The sequence below is a fragment of the Arvicanthis niloticus genome, chromosome 8 (assembly GCF_011762505.2).
Source record: "Arvicanthis niloticus isolate mArvNil1 chromosome 8, mArvNil1.pat.X, whole genome shotgun sequence".
Classification (NCBI taxonomy): Eukaryota; Metazoa; Chordata; class Mammalia; order Rodentia; family Muridae; genus Arvicanthis; species Arvicanthis niloticus.
Window position 1 is genome coordinate 69,663,375 of NC_047665.1, and position 21,238 is coordinate 69,684,612.

The 21,238-nt window shown below is 44.2% G+C and overlaps 1 protein-coding gene across 2 annotated transcripts in view; it reads right to left on the reverse strand.

Annotated features, from left to right (window-relative positions):
• Positions 1–21,238, reverse strand: part of Pip4k2a (phosphatidylinositol-5-phosphate 4-kinase type 2 alpha) — a 160,718-nt gene that overhangs the window by 120,865 nt on the left and 18,615 nt on the right. The window lies entirely within an intron of this gene.

The window sequence follows — 21,238 nt, forward strand, 5'->3', positions numbered from 1 at the left end:
TGAGGGCTGAGGGTATAACTCAGGAGTAAAGCTCTCACCTGCTATGCACAAGGTCATGAGTTCAACCCTCAACATCACAAAAAGAAAGACAGCAAATGTATTAGTATTCATTCCTGCTGGGTGCGCCTAGTGGGGGGTTCCCTACTCATAGTGGCTGCAAGGGGTCAGACTGAAACTTTAAAAGTAACAGATTATTAAAGTTGTTAAAGTATTGCAAAAAAGAAGCAAGGGACCTCACAGATAGAGCCTAGAAGATGAGGTAGACAGACCAGCCAGAGAACAGTTCCTCAGGAGCTCCAACTAAGGGCAGCCCCTGGGGGTGGTACTGACACTTAGCTAAGCCCATCTCAGTGCAGACCAGCTGCTACACAAGCAGCAATGGCCACATAGTGGCAAGCACCTACCATATGGGACCCTGAAGAATGACCAGCAGAGAGGACTCTAAGCAAGGAGGTCAGGGAAGGGGAGACAGTCCACTGTTTTCTCTATTATTGAAGTGTTTTAACAGTTTTCATTAATAAAAAGATTTCCGAAAATACCCTCAACCCCACTTCACTATCAGATTCCTACACATTCCTTGCCTGAGTTTAGCTAATGGGAAGCAATACGAGCCTCCCAAAGCACTGGGGAATGTTCTTAAAATAACGCTAAAATATAATTTAGCATCTCAATCCAGTGCTACAGCACTAAAGTGGTCCTCTCACTAATGTCTGAATAATGGCAGCAGTTTCCAGGTTTATTAAAAGGATGCTAAGTGAGGATAATGAAGTCGGCGTGAAAGGCCACCAAGGGCTCTTAAAGGGCTCTAAAAATATGAAACACTCATGGCTATTCTGCTCCGTCTAAAGGAACAGCTGATCATGGTTATACTGGCATAGATTTTATAGGGCCAGGACATCAGTTAAAGTACCTACAAGGTTTAAGTCTTTTGGCCTGCTTATTTTTAAGATTCAGTGGAGGTTTGAAGGGCATTACATATGTACATATGTATATATGTAATTACATATGTATATGCAGGTGTATGCAGAGTCCAGAAAAAAACAAACCTCAGATAATCCTGTTCTACCACTGTCTTCTCTTGGAACAGACTCTCTCACTAAACCTGGGGCTAATCTGATGGCCAGAAAGCCTGAGTGACCCTCTTGCCCTGCCCTCCAACAATGCTGAAATTATAGGCACAGTGTTTCAGTGTGGGTTTTGGGATCTGAACTCAGGTCCTTGTGTATAAGCGCCCATTTCTCTGACCCCTTAACTCCTTTTAAACCACTAAAAATAAGTGATTAAAAACTACACAGCCAGGCGCAGTGGCATGCACCTAGTCTCAGCTACTTGGGAGAATCAGGAGACTCATTTGAGCCCACGAGCTCCAGATAAGCCTGGCCACTACAATGAAAGGCAGGATGCGCAGGGAGCAGGGAGTGTCTCCAGTTTTCATCGTTTAATTTTGTTTAATGCCGGTAATTCTGGCAGAATAAAGTGAAAAACATCAGCCAAGTTTTAGCCTTTCTAATCTCCTGTTCAATAATGCACAGTAAATTTAATGCCCAGAAAGAAACAAAAACAAAAACAGTGCTACCTCGAATTCCCTAATGGCCCCCATGACCTCAACATCGACTAGTGTGCCACCACACATTGACGGACTCTAACGTGTTATAGCGGAACTCGATCACATGTACAGTATCACACTAGTCCAGACCAAAGGCAGGGACACCAGACACTTTCTCATGAGCTACTTCACTCTGGTGAGCTCTGGGAAAACAATCTATTCTCCTACTCCTACGTTAAGGAAGGAAAACAGAGCAGAGGGTTTGAGAGGCAACCTGGCTCCTTGCAATGTGTGTGTGGCATAGCAAAACCTTCTACAGCAGAAGCCAATCCAAAAGATTAATATAATCTTTACACACATATGCAGACAGGCAACACTCCTGGAAAATGCAGAATATATGTATAATACACGCAGAACTCGTATTATGTTTGGTGCTGGGGACTGTACACGGGAGCTCACGCTAAGCACTCTGTCCACTGCTTCCCTTTACTTTTGTCATTGCTGGAATGAAACACCTGACAGAAACAGGTTAGGGGCTGGGAAACTGGCCCCGGGGGTGAAGGGTTACCTTATAAACATGCCCAGCAGAGTTGAAATTCCCAGCACTCATGGAGAAACGGGCAGGCGTGGCCACAGTTTGTAATCCCAGCCTTAAAAACATGGACCCTCATACCAGGATGGCTAGCTAGACTAGGAAGAATTACAGAATTAGTGACATCTGGATTCAGCAGGAGACCCTGCCTCAGTAAATAGAAAAGAGAACAGTTGTGGAAGGGATCAGACATCAGCTCATTGTCTGTCTACACTTGATCACACACACACACACACACACATACACACACACACACACACACACGAGCAAAACCAAAAATCAGCAGCAATTTAGGGCAGGAAGGACTTCTGGTGCATGGTGCATGGCAAGCGAGAATAGGTGTGGTTTGAGGCTAGGACTCCTTGTTCCATGGAAGGAATGTGGTAGTAAGAGACTGGGCCAGAAGCCCTGTGGGTCTATAAACCCACCCCCAGTGACCCACTTCCTCCAGCTAGGCCCATCTCTTGGGGTTTCAACTCCCAAAACCTCCTAAAACCAAACCACCAACTGGGACAGCATATCCAACATATAACCCAGTGGGGATCTCTCACCGCAAACCGTAACAACCTGTTAGGACCTCAGCTAAGGTTTTCCTGTCTGTCCTCCATGGTCCTACTGAAGAGTGGATTTTACCTTCGTCCAACTTTTCTGCTTTTTTTTTTTTTTTTTTTTTTTTTTTTTTTTGATTTACTTAATTTCTTTTCTGCTGTTATTCTTACATGGTTCTGGTTCTGCCACGGCCTAAAGGCCTGCTCTCACACAGCCCCACATGCTTGGCTTTACTTAGTAAGAAGCCTCCCTGTCCTGACCATTTTATCCTTAATATTTTATATGAAGCTAAAAATAAAAGGTCCTTGCTGATAGTTTTGCTAACATCGAGTAAGGTAAAAAGGGAAATAACCTTACGGGTGGAGGTGGCCGTGGGAGCAGGAGTTGGGAACCACATAAAATATGACAGGGCCTCAAAAGTGGAGAATCTGACCTTGCCTTTAAATCCTACTAAACAGTGACGTTCTCCACCTTTCTCTGGCTCCTGGGGTCTCTGGGAGGGCAGGCCAACTGTACCCTGCTGTGAGAAGGGCTAACTCCACAGAGCAGCAGCAGCAGGACATCTCCAGGGCCCAAAGTGACAGAATTGACACCTGGATCCTGAGTGAAGCTCAGAGGACAGGTGCAGGGTCCATGTCAGCCGGCTGTGGTCCTGACCCTCCTACCTGCCCTGTTGTCAACTCTCCGAGAGCTGGATTCTGCTGTCAAATGTGATCCCTAACACATCTCCTCTCTTCCCCTCACTCAGCCAACTCTTCCCTGCAAGCCCTTGGTGGGCATTAGCAGCTCTCTCCAGTTCAGTTCTGCAGGATCTGGTGAGAAGTCACCAGCCTATGTATTATCATCAGAAGGATTTTTACTCCATGCTGCAGACCACAGCCTAAGCCACAGCCCTGGCCTTAGGCAGGATCTTTTTTCATTATAATTTCTTCTCACAACCTCAGTGCCTCTTCTGACTCCTTCTCTCTTAACCTTTCCCAGCAGTCTTTGCAGTTTAGTTCATACACGTGATTATGCACAGGGCACACAATTTTGAAGGATTGTTCTGACATTGGTTACAAGAGACACAGCAGGCAAACCTGTCAAAAGCTGAATGGCATCTATGCAGTTGGAGGCATGCAGCTCTGTGTTTATGGGCAGAATGTAGCCTTCCCTAGCCCCTAAATAGATGACATCACTCGTATACATCTGATGCACTAAATTCTCCAAGTCGTTTGAGGTTGGGGACAAATCAACTTTTCGTTTTACCACCCATAAATACTTATCATCAGAGTGAAAAACGTAAACAATCTCAGAGGTATTATAGGATAGATTCTCTTTCATTTCTCTCTCATTTGTTTTGAGGCAGGCTCTCAGTATATAGCCCAGGAACTGACAATGTGGAAACTGACCTGAAACTCGAAATCCTCCTGCCTCAGCCATCTGAGTACTGGAATCCTAGACGTGTACTAGCAAACTTGGCTAGGTCTTCTCTATTGGTGCCAGCATCGATGTCCACAGCACTGACAGTACGGCTAATCAATAGTGCTCTCCAAAACCCTTTGGTTTTGTCTTCCCTCGGAGCAGCCCCCTCTACTTCTGCTGAAGAAAACTGCTTGATAAATCTTTCGGCTTATCTATCTTCCCCACACACAGCTCACGCATTATGCACTTTACTGTTAATTCTTTGACTTGTAACTTTTTCACTTTACTCTGCTGTATACATTCTGCATAATTCAAAAACCATTTCAGGCTGGCTAGGTGGCTCAGTGGGTAGCGGCAGCACCACACCGCCAAGCCTAACCACTTGATTTCAATCCCTGTAACTCCCATGTGGGAGGAGGGAGGCCTCCATCCTCCACATACACATACATATGATGAATTCTAAATAAGCAGCTAAGTGTAATACACTCAATTTAAAAGTATGTTCAGCTGGTTTGCCCTGTCCCCTTAAAAATATTTCTAGCTCCAAATAAACAAAAATCTTTCTGTGTATCAGAGGGACCCCTTAGTTCTACTGGCTCAAGACTCCTTATATCTAAAGGAACAATAATCTATAGGACAGCAGAGTCTCCTGGAAGTATTCTCTGTAAGCAGAGTCACACACTCCCTAACAACTGTCTCGGGCATATGCACAGTGACCACTTGCGAAGTTTCCTTGGAAACTGGGGGAGATGCCTGTCCTCATGCTGCCCGGCATTCCGCTGACCAGCCAAGCCTTCTTCAGTAGTGCTCGCTGTGCACAGCTTCTCTCCTGGCTGCAGCTGTCCACCCGAGCATACCACACACAGCTGCCTGACCTTCGCATCACTGGCAGCTTCTGCAAGGGTCCGCCTGAGTAAACTGTGCTCTGCAGGATTACTGCCACCCATATGGAACAGACATAATGCAAGAGCCTTAGAACCATGGCACTTACTTCATTTTGACCACTGCACAGCAGCATACACATGTGTTTGCTTGTTTGTTTGTTTTTTAAAGAATTCCAATCTTTACATTTTCAATAGGACTTTAGGAGAATGTAAAGTTCTGAGGCTGCAATTAAAACTTGTAATTACCTAGCATGAGATTACACACACACCACTTTTCATATGATCTTCATGTTTTCCATAACTAATGCAAGATGTAGTATTCACTGTGAAACAGGCAAAGTATGGTCAGACCTAAGAATTAAAGTCTCTATTTCTTTTAACTATCATACTGAATTTCAAAAGAAAAATGAATCACTAAAATGAAGTTTTTCTCAATGAAATTTGGTCACGACAGAATCAAAGTCCTGGGGGAAAACAACAAAATCAAAAAAAAAAAAAAAAAAAAAAAAAAACCAAAAAAAAAAAACCAAAAAAACAAAAAACAGATATGATAGTCAACACCAGCAATCCCTAGCACTTGGTTAGGAGAACAGGCCAGACTACATGATAAGACCTTTCTAAAAAATAAAATAAAAGCACTTACTTTTTCTAACTACCTGGTATTGGAGAACCTCAACAGTAGCAGTCTTTAAGACATTATATAAAGCCAAACTGCCAGGTCCTGCTTGGCCATGTGTAAGGGACAGCATGACATGTGCCCCTGGAACAGAGCCAGCAGAGTGTGGGCCTCCATGAGTGTTGATGGTTGCTATGGGCATAAGGCTTGTTTGCATAATAGTGTACATATTTTCATGTTCCTCCTTTGAGGAATGTCCTCTCTGCCAAGGTTCATGACTCCACAATAAGCAGAGCTAGCACGCGTCTGTGTCCGGGTGGCAAGGGTGTATCTAATATCTCAGTAAAATGGTAGAACACTGTGACCTTCAGGATGGCCCTTAAGGCTGTGGGAAGGAACTCTGAAAACATGAGTTCAAAAATATATCATTGCTCAACTATGCAAAATGTAAGGATGCAATATGAATTGTATAAGGAGCTTCACAGACCTAAAGAAACAGAGGCAGCTGCACTATGAGCCAGCTTGTCAGAAAGATAATACGGGAGGAGATAAATTTAGGGACTGGTGATCCCACCCAGGCATTTTGTTTGTTTGTTTATGCTTACAAAGGCATGTGGATTACTGAGTTCAAGGTCATCCTAGGACAGACCTAATCTAGACCCAGGCGTGGTCAGAAAGGTAGTAACTTCAGGGTGAGGTCTCGCCAGCTATCTTATTGGCTGTGCTTGTGCTTGCTGTCTCTAAAAATCAAGGGACTGAGATCATGGGATGCTGATTCATGGGATAATCAAAAGGGAACCTGAGGTAAAGACTGAATTGATACATAAAATAAAAGACTGGTCTTTTGATCTACAAGAGAAGGGATATCCAGAGAGTTTTTAGAATAGCCAGAAAAAGCTGCCTTGAGAGAGCAGAACACAGGGTGGGGGGTGGGGTACGGGGAGGCGGGGAGAATGAGCTCAAGAAAGAGCAAGGAGGGAAAGCTGTCTCAAGCAGAACATAGGTCTTAAGGTTGTAGCCCACATTCTGACTTTGAGTTGTTTGTTTTGAGGCTCCCAGACACCCCTTCTCTCAGAATCCCTCTCCAAGTCAAGGCTCGTCCTTGGCATCAATCCCACTTGTGTAAATTTTGATGACTATGTAAGTCATGTATCTATTGTATCATTGGTTTAATGTTGGTGTGTTAGTTTGGATGGCCCATGAGAAGTCAGTCGCACTATTAGGAGGTGTGGCCTTGTTAGAGTAGGGGTGGTCTTGTTAAAAGAAGTACATCACTGTGGGCGGGCTTTGGGGTCTCCTAGTGCTCAAACTCCGCTCAGTTTGGAAGAGAGCCTCCTCCTGGCTGCCTGCAGAAGACAGTCTCCTTCTGGCTGCCTTCTGTTCTGAACCTCTGAAATTGTAAGCCAGCCCCAATTAAATGTTTTCCTTTAAAGAGTTGCATTAGTCATGGTTTCTCTTCACAGCAATGAAACCCTAACTAAGAAAGCTGGGTACCCCAATATGAAAATCCAAAATTCAAAATACTCCAAAATCTGAACTTTCAGGGTGCCAACAAGAAACAGAAAATTCCAAACCTGATGTTGAGTGACAGGTCTCAGTCAAAAGCCAAGTACTGCCTAAAATGGTCTTCAGGTTGTGTGCATATGATGAACATAAAACACACATATGCTTGGAACCTTCCCCAAGATCTCTCATATGTATATAAGCATTCTAAATCCAGAAAACAAATCCAAAATCCAAAACACTTCTGGACTCAAATAGTTGAGAAGATAAGTCACTCACCCTGGACCTTCATACAAAAATCATTTTCCTTTTCTTTTTCTTTGAGTCAGAGTCTTGCTGGGTAGCTCTGGCTGGCTTGGAACTAACTCACTATAAAGACAAGACTAGCCAGAAACTCATACAGATCCACCTGCCTCAGCCTCTTGAGAGCTGGGATTAAAGGTATGCACCACCACACCCAGCTAACAACAGGTTTCTTCTAATCATTTACTTTTTCTATATGAACTTAGGTAGATTCACTATGGTCATAGCCCTCACCCTATAACTCCAATATCTACTCCTAAGTAAAGGGAACATTATGAAACATCACCAGCATGCCAAGAACACTGCCCCAACCAAACTCTGCCCATGCAGTCTGCCCCACTGGGTATTTATCCAACTTGCTATGAAAAATAACTTTGAAATAGGTTGAAGCAGCACATGCTTGCATCGTTACAGTAACAGGAAACTCATTATTTCCAAAAGCAACTGGCTACATACAGCCTTGGACAACATGAACTCAGAGAAAGTGTTCCTATCTGCTAAAGGAAATCTCAACTCCCAAGAGTGTCCACCCTCTGCTCCATAATAGAAACGTGAGAGGGGACTTAAAATCCAGATGCCTTTCAGTGTTCTGAAAAGTGGTAGCAGTCTACATAAAAATAACTATCTCCTCCCCTTCAGACTGAGTAGCTTCTCAGTAACTGCAGGGCACAAGCTCTATTTTCTGCTTTAATCCATTTTTTTAAAGAAAAAAAAAAAGAAGAATATGGGGGGGGGGGGGGAGTAGGTTAGTAACGTTTCAGGGTTTTAAGTTTTGTCCATCAATGCAGTTAAGTTAGCCCATCTGAATTCTCTATCTCAAAACATCAAACTATACTAAAAACCTTGGCTGTGAAGCACTCCAGAAGCTGAGGCAGGCACACAGCCAGGCTCCCAACCTGCAGGTGCACTACCCAACTCATCCAGGCTGGTTCACGTGAAGTGTTATTCTACTATCAAGGTCTCATCAACTAAATGTTATAGTCTGATGTGCTGCATTGATACTGAACCTAGGTCTCTCTAACTCACAGTTCATGAAACCAGAAAAGAAACTGGTACCCAGATCCTAACTCTGCCACAAAAGGGACCCTGGAGGGCATCTTCCTAAGTAAAACAGATCAGACAAAGAAGTATTATAAAATCTCACTTATAGCAGGGCGGTGGTGGCGCACGTGGCGCACGCCTTTAATCCCAGCACTTGGGAGGCAGAGGCAGGCGGATTTCTGAGTTCGAGGCCAGCCTGGTCTGCAGAGTGAGTTCCAGGACAGCCAGGGCTACACAGAGAAACCCTGTCTCGAAAAACCAAAAAAATAAAATAAAATCTCACTTATATATGTAGAATTCTACAAAAGACCAAAACTACAGAGATGATAGGAAATAAGGCAATATTGGGGGAAAGGTGGACTGACAAAGGTGCACAGGCCAAGTCTACAGTACTTTTTACCAAGGAGGTTTTTTGTTTTTTGTTTTTTTTTTGGGGGGGGGTTGTTTGTTTGTTTGTTTGTCACAAAAAGTAACTATGGAAGCAAATATATGTTAATTTTCTTTACTATAGTAACCACTCTGGATACATATCCCAAAATACCACGATGTAAATCTCAAATCTATAAAACACTAAAGTTCTGGTAAAAAAAAAAAAGCAGAGAAAACAAGAGGAGGAGGAAGAACAATCTATAGGTAATTTAAGAAGACAGGAAAAGTTCCAGCATGAAGAAAAAAAAAACAAAAAACAAAAACCCTCAAACATGTAGACAATTATTCATTTTATAATCAGTAACAAATACTCCTACAACATGAAAATTATTTACAACAGTTTTTAAAACAAAGATTCTGCCTGGTAGTGGTGGCACATGCCTTTAATCCCAGTACTTGGGAGGCAGTGGCAGGCAAATTTCTGAGTTCGAAGCCAGCCTGGTCTACAGAGTGAGTTCCAGGACAGCCAGGGCTACACAGAGAAACCCTGTCTCAAACAAACAAACAAACAAACAAAAAAAAAAACAAAACAAAAAGATTCTTCTAAAAAGTAGTAATAAAGCAATATAAACAGAAAAACTTGAAATTGGTGGCAGAACATTGAGCTTTTAATAATATATACAGTAGAAACGGAGGCCAGGGCTCTAGACCTTCAGCATGACAGAGTCCATCAGCACACCTACACACACTCACAGGCAATCAAGCACATGGTGAAAAACCAGCTGCAGGATTCTCATCTGTGCTCCAGGAGTAAGGACAGCCCATGGGCTGGGGGACTAGTCTCTATGTGCACAGAATCCTGTACTCACTGAGGCTGTGACATGTATCCACAACCACGAGGTCTCTAATACCCTAAACCGTGGCTGATACAATGTATCAATACTAAAGAGTGTCTGTTTGGCATTAGTGTGGATGAAAAGGTGTTCTTGTCCCCACAGAGTTCCTCACAGGGATGCATACCCTGACTCGTGAGCAAAGTATCTGTAATTGTTATAATCTGTCATACACCTCAAAATAACCAACTATATAAAACAAATTTAGTATTTGCCAGAGGAAACACATATAGACTCATTTGCTTGTATCTTTTATTTTAGTACTGATTTTATGTGCATTGTGGTTTGCCTGAATGTATATCTGTGTCTGGTACCTGTAGAGTCCAGAAGGAGCGACACTGGATTGCCTGAAACTGGAGCTACAGTTTTGAGCTGCTGTAGGGGAGCTGGGAATCGAACCCAGGGCCTCTGAAAGAGTCTCAAGTACTCATAACTGCTGAGCATCTCTCCAGCCCCAGTCTGCCTATAAATTCAAAAGCATAGACCTGTCATTTTGTTCTTCCTGGGGAGGTTCCACACCCTACCCAGTACCCTTCATTTCCCCACAGCAAGCCAGTTTGTAGACACTTCTGACACATACTGAGTTTACTTCAACTGATAAAAGAGGCCCTTCATATATAAAAATATTTTTCTAAAAAAAAAAAAAAGGCATGTTCTGCTATGTTGCTATAGCACCAAAGATAACCATCAGGTGCTTGCCCACACTTTAGTGTGCAGGACAGACAAGGACTATGTGGCTTCCACTTGGAAATGTAAACAACACATGAAGGCATTACGTTGAAAGGGCAAATGTGTATGAGGGGAAACTAATGGCTTGACTGCAGGAGCCTGACCACAGATGCATGCTGGGTGTTGCTGGGTGTCAGAGAAGATCTGTGTGTGAGTTCAGGGCCACCAGCAGAACAACCCTAAGTAGTGGCAGAATGTGCTCACTGTTTTCAAAGCTGGAGTCCTGCAGAAAGAATAAAGATGCCCTCCAACTGTTCCTCCAAGAAGAGGCTTTACTCTGAGAAAGCATTTCTTTAATCTTGACCTTATTCATACTACAGCAGCAGTAGCATAATAACAAAGATTCCGGTGTGTGCCAGCCAGAGCTCTAAGGGTTCCTCGGGTCTTAAAGGCGCCTCTACACTCAAAACTACCTTATGTTGGTTAACTGGGAGACAAACAATGAGTTACATGCGAATTCTATCCTCACAATAGAAGACCAAGACACAGATGACCAGTTAACTGGCTTGCCCAAGGTCACACAGGAAGACCTGGCAGGACAGGATCGGGTCTGTCAGTTTCTAAATCACAAGTGTTGGGTACTTGGCTGGACTGCTTCCCACCCGTCAATGAGGCATCAGCACCAATGAGCTCATTCCCGATGGGAATAACTGACTCATTCACCCCTCACCCCGCCCTCCCAACCCCCAGGGACTATCACAAAACTGGAGCGCCTCCTTCCAAGAGAGTTTTCCTTCAAAAGATACAAATAACAAAGAAAAAGCCTAAGGGCCACTACTGTTAGCCCAGGTCACTTGCCCTACGGACACTTGAGTGACACTTGCCCTTGCCTCACAGTGTGTTGTGACAACACTACAGAACGCCCACTTTGTGGAGGAGAAAACTGAGCTTGGAAAGACTGGCAATCAGCAATTTGTCCACAGCAAACGGCAGGGCTAGAATTTTAAACAACCTGGCTCCAATGTTGGCTTTTTCTTTTTTCTTTTTTCTTGGGGGGGGGGGGGGGTTGTTGTGGTTTTAGATGCACTGGCATTTTGGCTGCTTTGACTTTTGAAGTCAATAATTTGCATTTCCTCTAAACAAGGAAAAAACAACAACAAAGAGTTGGTCAAATGTGACAAAAGAACAAAGGGGCTATGGGGCACTGAGCAAAAATATCTCCTTGCTCTACTAGCTCAGAGTAAGGACTGAGGCACTAGGTTCTCTGTGGTCCCCCACAAAAGAAGGCAGAAGAAGCATGGATCCACGTTTTATAAACAGGAACCCTGAAATGCCATGTAACAGAGCATGAGGACGGCTGCTTGTGGTTAGCTCTCTCCACAGAGCTGCGTGCTTGACAGGAGCTCGTGATAGAGAGAGCTCAGATGTGCTGTTTCCCTTCGGTCTGGACAGAGCCTGCAGTGCTTAGCTTGGTCATGGTCATCCTGCCTCCTGAGCCCTAGAACCTTAAGTGCCTGTTCATGGGCCATAGCTCTTCTCGCCCCATCCTACAAGTCATCTTCCTTCTCTCTCTCTCTCTCTCTCTCTCTCTCTCTCTCTCTCTCTCTCTCTCTGTCTGTCTGTCTGTCTCTCTCTCTCTGTCTGTCTCTCTCTCTCTCTCTCCTGTTCTCATTTCCAGCCTGGCATATTTCCTTGCATAAGCATCTTCACGAAACAGTCCTGAGAAACTGCCTTTGCTAAAAAGCACTAACTGCTCCCTGGACCCACAAGGCACAAAGGTAAGTCACGGGCCTGAGCTTGCTGTGACCTTGAATCTAGAAGGAACTAAGCCTACGGAAATGGGTCATGGAGGGCAATCAGGATGAAGACAGGTGCTGCAGTAGGAGCCATTTCCCAACCAGACTGCCTTCCCTAAGGATGATAACCCAAGGAAAATCCTGCAGAGCCAGGCTGAGACAATAGCCAGCCTGGCCAGATCCTGACCAGAGCTGCACTGTCCCAAACCTCAGTGGTCCCAGGCACAAGTCTTTATTTAACCTGAAGACAGAGCTGTGGTCACCAGACCCCTTTATCTGAGCTTCCAATGTAGCCATCCATTTTCATGCCTCTCTTCTCCCTACACTGGGGTTCTGCCCTAAAACTCTGTTTTATGTTCTTATAAAAAGAAGAGTTTTCCTCTGGCTCATTGTTTTTCAACCTGTGGATTGTGACCCCTTGGGTAGGGGGTCAAATGACCCTTTCACAGAGATCCCCTAAGACTAATGGGAAACACTGGTATTTACATTATTATTAATAACAGCAAATTTTCAGTTACAAAGTAGCAATGAGAATAATTTTATAGTTGGGATTGCCACAGCATGAGGAACTATATTAATGGGTCACATGCAGAATTCAGAAGGCTGAGAACCAATGCTCTAGACATTCTTATTCAGATTTCTGGTTCCTTAATTTTTTTCAAAAATTCACTACTTTTTACAAAAATCTACATCTGTATACTATGTTTTGCTCTTTGTTTTGAGAGCATAAACAGTTCCTACTTCCCACACTTTGTCCTTCACACCTGGCCTCCTTGGGGCTTCCACTACTGCTACTGCCTGCTGCTATTGCTATGACCCTCAGTGAGCCCAACTCATAAAGGGGAATCCCTGTTCTCAGTACAGTGCTGACCTGGAAAAGCTTATGACTCCCAATGTCACACTTCACATGGTAATTCTGGCATCTCAACTTCTTCTAGAAGTTGAGGCAGAAAGATAAAGATTTGAGGTCCGCTTGGGCTATGGGAAGATCTGTCTCAAAGCTAACAAACAAACTTCAACAAACCACAAGTCTAATTTCTCAACAGCAAGGTTTTCGAAGAATCTATTTCTAATGACAAAAAAGCTGCTCAAAGCATCCTTGAGCTACAGTTGAGACTTTGTTCTTTTTCGTTGGCAGTCTGAGCAACACGTCAGAAACTGTCAGTGCCTGAGACAACAGAAAGCTGTCTAAAAGCCACAACAGGCTATACAGGATGAAAGCAGCATAGAATATTCTTAATAAACACTATGCAAGCAGTATGAAGAGTCTCTTCCTCTTAACATTTTTTTCTAATAGACAGCTCTGGATTCATGGCTCCCTCTGAGAGTTATATTGAGAGCTTTCTCAACCTCTTCCTGTAGAGGAATTTTAATCTAGCAACATTGCTGCTCTGACAAAAGATCACATCCAAAGATATGGTCTACCTGGAATTTAGACTCGCCCTGGATTACAGTAGGATCTGGCTAGAATACAGACACACCCTCAGTACATACCTTAATTCCTAACAATGTAAGGTCAGTTTGCAGAAGGAAGCAGTCATGTCTGAAAGTGACTTCTAACTGAAGGGCAGACAAAGTGACAAATCAGAGAAAGATTTGACAGAATGAGTCAGAGTCAGGATATACTTAATTCACATGAGAACACCAGAGGAAGAGAGGCAACATAAAAGCAGGAGAGAGAAAAATAGGTAGTGTAGTAGGCGGTGGTATTGTGTATGTATGGCAGTTTTACTGGAACAGTTTTACAGGGACAGGCTAGACACAAGAGAACAAGCTAGACACAGGTGAAAACAGAATAAGCCACAGAATACAAGTAACCAGAAGATTAGAACATACTGTCAAAGTTAGTGTGAAACCAGGCAGAGCAATTCAGTCAGAAGCCGAGAGAAGACAGCTTGGAAGATTAGATTGAATGGAGGCTAGAAGCATCCTAGGATTAATTACAACAAAAAAAATGAAGCACTCTGGGCTCAGCCCAAGCCATGTTCTCACACAGCTTGGGTGTGGCTCTCATCTCATCACTTCATCTGAGGAAATAAAAGCAACATTTTGTATCTTCCTAAGGCTGATTCCAGATTCTATAAGTGCATGTTAGCCTCTTAGACAGCTCAGGAAATGAGGGTCTATCAATAAAAACAGTATCCATTTCAGTCCTGGCTAGAATATACACATTATGTCACTGGCAAGAAGGAAGCAAAAAAGAATCAGATAGGTGATATCAAGGACAAATGCTTGGATGCAAAGACACTGAGCCAGGAAATACGAGAAGGAAACTAATCTTCAGGAAGTCAGACTCCAGCAGAACGACACTAGTTAGCAGCTGCAAAGTTATCAGCCACACTACCCACGGAAGAATGCAGCACACACCAGCATGGTCCAGAGTAGGTATGCAATCCAGCCCTGCTTCCACTATTGAATGCTGTTCCAAAATTTCTGTCCATGATCTCATCTACTGTTCTTCCCTGGGGAAGGCAATTTCTCTCATTCACAACTTTCCTTAGTAGCCTGCAGTTCTGTCTAGGGCTGAGACTGCTGGGCTTCTCCCCCTTACATGTTAGTGAGTCTGCTGGTGTTAGCCTTGTCTGGGTCCGTGTTCAGGCAGCCACTTGTATATCTCTTCTCAATCCGTGTCTCTAAAAGTTCCATGGAAAACTTCCTAATATAAGCAACACGCCTTTACAATGGTCTTCTCTTCATATAAGTAGCCCAATCGATTGAGTTCTCCAGTGATATCTTGTTTTAAAGGTCCAAAAATAAAAATATATTTATTTTAAAGTAGCATTTAGTCATTCCAGCTAAAGGGAAAATGATCCATCCAAAATATTCCTCTATTATGAGAATTTTTGGAAGTCTTGAAGGAGGAAACAAGGTACACTCTTGTTTCTACCTCTTAAAAATAGAAAGGGCACAAGAGATTTATACCCATAATTTTAAAGATTCTGTTCTAAAATTAATGAAAAAGTACCTAAGTCACTCACACTGGAAAGTCCTCTGCTTCCCAAAGCCTATTAGGAAGGTCTGGTTTTTTTTTTTTTTCAAACATTTATATTTTTATGTGATAACATAACAATGTTTAATTATTTATTAGACTTGTCCAAGCTAAATATATACTATCACCTTTCACAGAGGACTTTTAATTTTGTTTTATTTAATTTTAAACTATAAAAAAATAAGAATCAGTGGGCTGGAGATATGGTTCAGTGGTTAGAGTTCTGGTTGCTCTCTCAGAGGAGCCAGGTTTGACTGCAGGAACGCACAAGGCAGCTCACAGACATCATAACTCCAGTTCCAGAGGATCGGGTGCCCTATTCTGGCCTCTGTAGGCACATTCACGGTACAGAGTCACATACAGGCAAACTGCCCAGACACATAAAATGAAAAGGTTTTAATTAAATTAAATTAAAAATAAAAGAATCAATTAAGGTTCAAATTTTATGAAGTTTTCCAAGGGCTCCACTTAAAGCCCGTATGAGATTCTGGAAAGTAGCAATGACAGACTTGTAGCAACATATCCTCACACGGCGGCACGGATCTCCAAGGCGCTTGGGTTTACAAGCATGAACTTACCTTTCTCACTGTTTTCCCTTCCCTGTCTGCACAGAGAGATGACAGCACCCAACCTCTCTAAAAGCACACATGTGTACACACACACATACATACACACACACACACACGCACACACACACACACACGCACGCACGCACGCACACTCTAATTATGGGCCCAAAGGAATGTTGTGTTAAATTTTCTGCACATTCTTATCGGAATCATGCCAAGGTCAGGTGCAGGACTGAGTGGTCAGGCTGGCTTACCAGCTACAAACTCCTGCCATCGAATGCTCTGGCCTGAGTGCAAAGCTCACCAACTGTACACGCTGCTAACATCCTCCCAAGGTCCAGGCACCATCTGCCTGGAAAGCTATCAACCTCAGGCTAATGTCTGCCCACCACCATCCTCTCCAACTAACTGCCCACTCTGGGCTTCTATGAAGGAATGAATGTTTTAGTCTTGCTTCCTTTGTATAGACCACCCAACACACAGAGAAAGGAAGGAAGGGAGGGAGGGAGGAAAGGAAGGAAGGGAGGGAGGGAGGGAGGGAGGGAGGGAGGGAGGGAGGGAGGAAAGGAAGGAAGGGAGGGAGGGAGGGAGGGAGGGAGGGAGGGAGGGAGAGAGAGAGGGAAAGGGGAGGGAGGGGTGCTTTATGTTTCAAAGAACCCTAGAGTGGAAGGGTGGGAAGGAGGGAAGAAGGAGGCTGGCTTTATGTTTCAGAGAACCAAGAAAGAACTCTGAGCAGCTTCCCTCCACTCTCAGCCTCAGGCCAGGTTGCTTTCCTGGAAGCAGAGCTCACACCTCCAGCCCTGACTCTGCACAGCACACACATGTGCTCCAGTTTTGTTGAGCTGGAGAAAATTCCTATGAACAGAGATCTCAAAGTCTGCGAGTCAGCCTCGCATCTCTGTGACAAATATATGAATTAATCAGCTTCGAAGTAAGGGAGAGTTATTGGCTTCTGCTTATCTGGCTGCTCTGAGCCTATGGAGCAGGTCCATCATGATGAACTGTTTCTACCTGACATCTGGTAGACAAGATCTGTTCTCTCCAGGGGAGGAGAGAAGAAACTGAAGAGGAAAGGCTAAGAGAAGAGGACCCAGGGCCACAAAGTCTCCTTCTAGGGCATGTACCACAGACCAAACTTCCTTTTATCAGACACTTGCTAAACTCTTCACCACCTCCCACACAGTGCTATAGCTGGTAACACTAGGCTTTCAGAGGTCATTACAAAAAGGAAACTATAGCAAAAGGTATGCTTTATATAATCAAAAGGTGTCCGTTACTAGAGGTCTTGCTGTTCAACTCTGAAATACTGAAAGCAAGACTTATGTGCACTTCCATGTTTCTTAGAAAATACTGCACGTAGAGATACACAGTGAAATTTAAGTTCTATTGAAACTATGTGAACACACCACCTAAAGACACATAAGAATATGCTTTCTAACACTCACTAAACAACATTCCCATAACACACATTAAAAAATAAGCCCCATTAGCTATGGACTAGATTAAATATTCACTTGGATCTTTTAAGCCTAAAGGAAAGAACATGACAAAGGGATGCACTAGCTCCTCCTCTTTTTCTTTTCCATTTTAGAATGTCACTTAAGTTTACTGCTCTCTTCCTGTGTTGGCTTAATGTGGAGGGTGGGGGGAAACACCTCGCTGGTTTATCATAGCCATTGCCGCAGAGACCTTTCTACACCAAAGCACTTGGGACTTGTTGCCTGGGTGCAGGCAAGACCAAATTCATAACTGAGTCCTGCTCCAAATGTACACTTGCAAGCTGGTTGCACGGGTGGATGCTGAAGGAGGTGGTAGATTACCAGCACAGAGGGGCAACCAACCAACCATGTCTGTGTGTGTTTGCAAGAGTGCCAGGCTGGGTACACAGCTGATCACAATAACCTGTAAATGTGAACCTTTCTGCTGGGATATAATCTGTATATTCACACACACATCCCAAATTTTAAGGAGGCCATTAAAACCTATAGAACTCCATCACCAGAATGAAAATGAAAAACTACCAAAAACAAAACAAAACAAAACAAAAAAACAAAAAAAAGAACTCCAAAACACTAAAAACATATTCCGAGATGGAACACCTGGCACACAAGCAGGAGGAAAGCCATGGCCAGCTGAGCAAGAAGCACAGTCTGGTCTGCCAAGTCCCCCACCCCCACCCCACCCCCATCCTCACTGTTGAAGCCCTCTGCATCTAGCTCCTACTACTCAGAAGCACTGGACAGTGATGGACTCAAAGGAAACTGTTAAGATGGATTCCTGCATCACTGGCTACACCCCCTGCTTACCTACCTATCTTCTATATATCAGCTTGGATGCATACAAGCATGGGTCAGGAGACTGCATAGCCCTGCATTTCTAAAACAGAATCAAGCCTGCCAAGATTCTTTCCAGCAAGTGTGACTCTTAAAAGCTTCTTCTAGGATACAGATACTTGATGTGATAGGTTAATACTGTCAGCTGGACAGGGCCTAGACTCACTAAAGAGACGGGGCGTGTCTGAGGACATTTCTAGACTGGGTTAACGGAAGTGGGAAAACCTACCCTGAACATGGGGGGGGGGGCACTGGACTGTCTAAAAAGGAGAAAAAAAATGAGGTGAGCACCAGCATTCAATTCACTCTGCCTCCCAGCCACAGACGTGATGTGACCAGCTGCCTCCGGACACTGCAGCCTCAGTTTCCCGGCCATGATGGAAGTACCCCAAAACAATGAGCCAAAAATAACCCCTTCCTTAAGTTGTGGAGGTTGGGTCTTTTGCTATGTATTGTAATGCTAAGTACTGCCCCCAAGGTCTGGTTGCCCCCAGGGACAAGTAAATTTGCACGCATGTAGACCCAAGTGATGCTATGTCCCCCAAGTTATCCCTGATTGGGGAATAAAGAAGCCTACAGCCTATATCGAGCAGAAGAGAGGTAGGCAGAGGTTGGGTTCCCGGGCTTAGGGTCGGAGGAGAACCAAGAGGAGGAGAAAAAAAAGGTGGAAAATGGAGAAGCTATCATAGGGTAGGGAAGTCACGAAAACATGGCCTTGAGGGCTGGCCAACTGGAGGTAAGAGCTACCCAGATGGAACTTGGCCATGTTTTAACTCGGGGTTGTTGATGGGAAAGGTAGGTATCTGCCCAGCTCTAAATAAAACAGCTGTGTGTCTTTTATCTGGGAATGGAATGATTAAAGGCAGGGTAGAAACCCCCATTTGAGATTAAATAATTACTGCAACATTAAGTTGGTTTGGTTGGGTATTTTGTCAGAGTCATAGGAATTATACATCTGAGAACCTGAGATGAGAAATGCTTGATACATGACCCAAGAAAGACAGGCAAGCAGAGCACTGCCAGGGCACTGGCCGTCTGAGCACATGAGAAAGCCAGCTCCCTGTGAGCGGTGGGTTACAGTGCCTATCCCGCTAAGGTAGCACTAGACATGATGAGCACCAGGCAATGCTCAAGTCGGCTCCCACCTAGTCCCACACCCAGGGCCTTTATGTGGCACCACAGAGAGCTCGCCCTTAGGGTTCGATGCTACTGAACCTTCAAAGCAACCAACCAATCCAAGCATGCTTATTACAAAGGATACTCTGTATAATTACAAATGACACCAAACTCTGAAAGGAAAAGCGTTCAGCAGCTTCCAGACAGGATTCAAGTCATAAAGGACTAAGCCCACGGAAACAAGTGCAAACAGAAACTATTTAAACAGCAGTATGTTCTTAGAAATGGAAATGACTAAAACTATAAAAGTAGAAGGGGACTAGGAGATAGCTCAGTGGCCGAGCGCACCTGCTGCTCAATTTCCCAGCACCCCACATAGTGGCTCACAACTGTCTGGAACCCCAATTCCAGAGAACCTGACACTTCTGGCTTTTGAGGGCACCAGGCATTCATGCAGTGCACATATATTACATATGCAGTACACATACATCACACACACACACACACACACACACACACTTAAGTATATAAGTACAAGAAGTATTAAGAAGCAGACTTGTACAGAAGGCAGGCTCAGCAGTCCCTGGGCCCTTCACACTTGTTGCTTTGGTATTTGCTGATTACCATGCTTACACCCCACCTTCTTTTGCTTTCCCACCACATAAGCTCCAGCCCAATTCCCCAAAAATTTCAAGATCCCACTCGAATACCACAAACTCTCCTCCAGACAGTGGATGACCCCTCTGCTGCCCTGGAGCATCTGTGCACCCCAGGCTAGGAGTGCCCTGCCCAGGATGACTCAAAGAATGGCCACACCCACTCAGGCGGTGCACAGCTACCAGCTCTGAAAGCCACAGTGGGTTGTCTCTGGATGCACACCAAGGCTTTGTCTCATTCTTAATAAATCTGAAACTAGAATTCAGAATGACTGATTATAATCTAGATGTACCCAGATATGGGGACAGGTAAACTAGGGAGTATGTGGGTTCTATTCTATAAACGTACCAGAAAAATTAATACACTTAGAGAAAAGTTTCAGAAAAACTGATGCTCTGGCTGGGGAGGTGGCTCTCTGACTAGGCTTGCTAGCTGTAAAAGGAAGAGAGCCTGAGCCCAAATCCCCCAAGACCACATAAAACCAGACATGGCCACAGGCTCCTGGTGCCGCAGATAGTTTAACTGAAATGCCGTTTCATGTTCAAAGAAAGGCCTTGTCTCAGCAAAGTAGAGAGGAAGACTCCCAACCTCGGGTCTCTACACATGCACACCCACCCACATGCACACACACATATACACAGGCACACATGCCCACATGTAACACACACATACATACACATGCCCACATGTAACACACACATACATACACAGGCATGCAGGCACACGTGTGTATACTCACACATATACACAGGCATACATGCCCACATGTCTGTATACACATGCACACACACTCATGCATACAAACATACACACATACACGCACACGCACGAGCACACATACACATGTACACACTCACACATACCACAATTAGAGACTATTATACTCCAAGAGAAATTGAAGCTGCTTTGGGTCCTGATCTAAGGGACTGGGGGGTGCTGGTCAGGCTTACCAACTGCACCTCCTCCCGCTTGCCTTTCGATACTCTGATTAGTAACTGTCACAATTACATGCCACCAAACTCATAGAGTGAGGCACCTCTGTGACCCCACCTATTTCCTACCCTACAACCCTGTACCTATCTTCCCAGTCAGAATATAGACTCCCTTCTTACAAAGCAAAAACTTTGCCACTCTTCTTAAGGCCTTGATAGGCACCTAACAATTAATAAATGGGTAATAAATTTGTGTGGGATAAATAAAAACAACTTATCTTAAAGTTTTGGTTAAGAATATTTGTTACGACTCACTGAACACGGAGAAGGTCGAGCTGGTGGCTACAAAGAGCCTTTACCATTTAGTGCTAGCATCTTTGGTATGGGAAGGCTCTCTGCACGCTACCGAAGGTGGAACAAAAGCAAGAGCTCAGCCATAAACCCTCTGATCTACGAGGCTGTCCTTTGCCACAATAA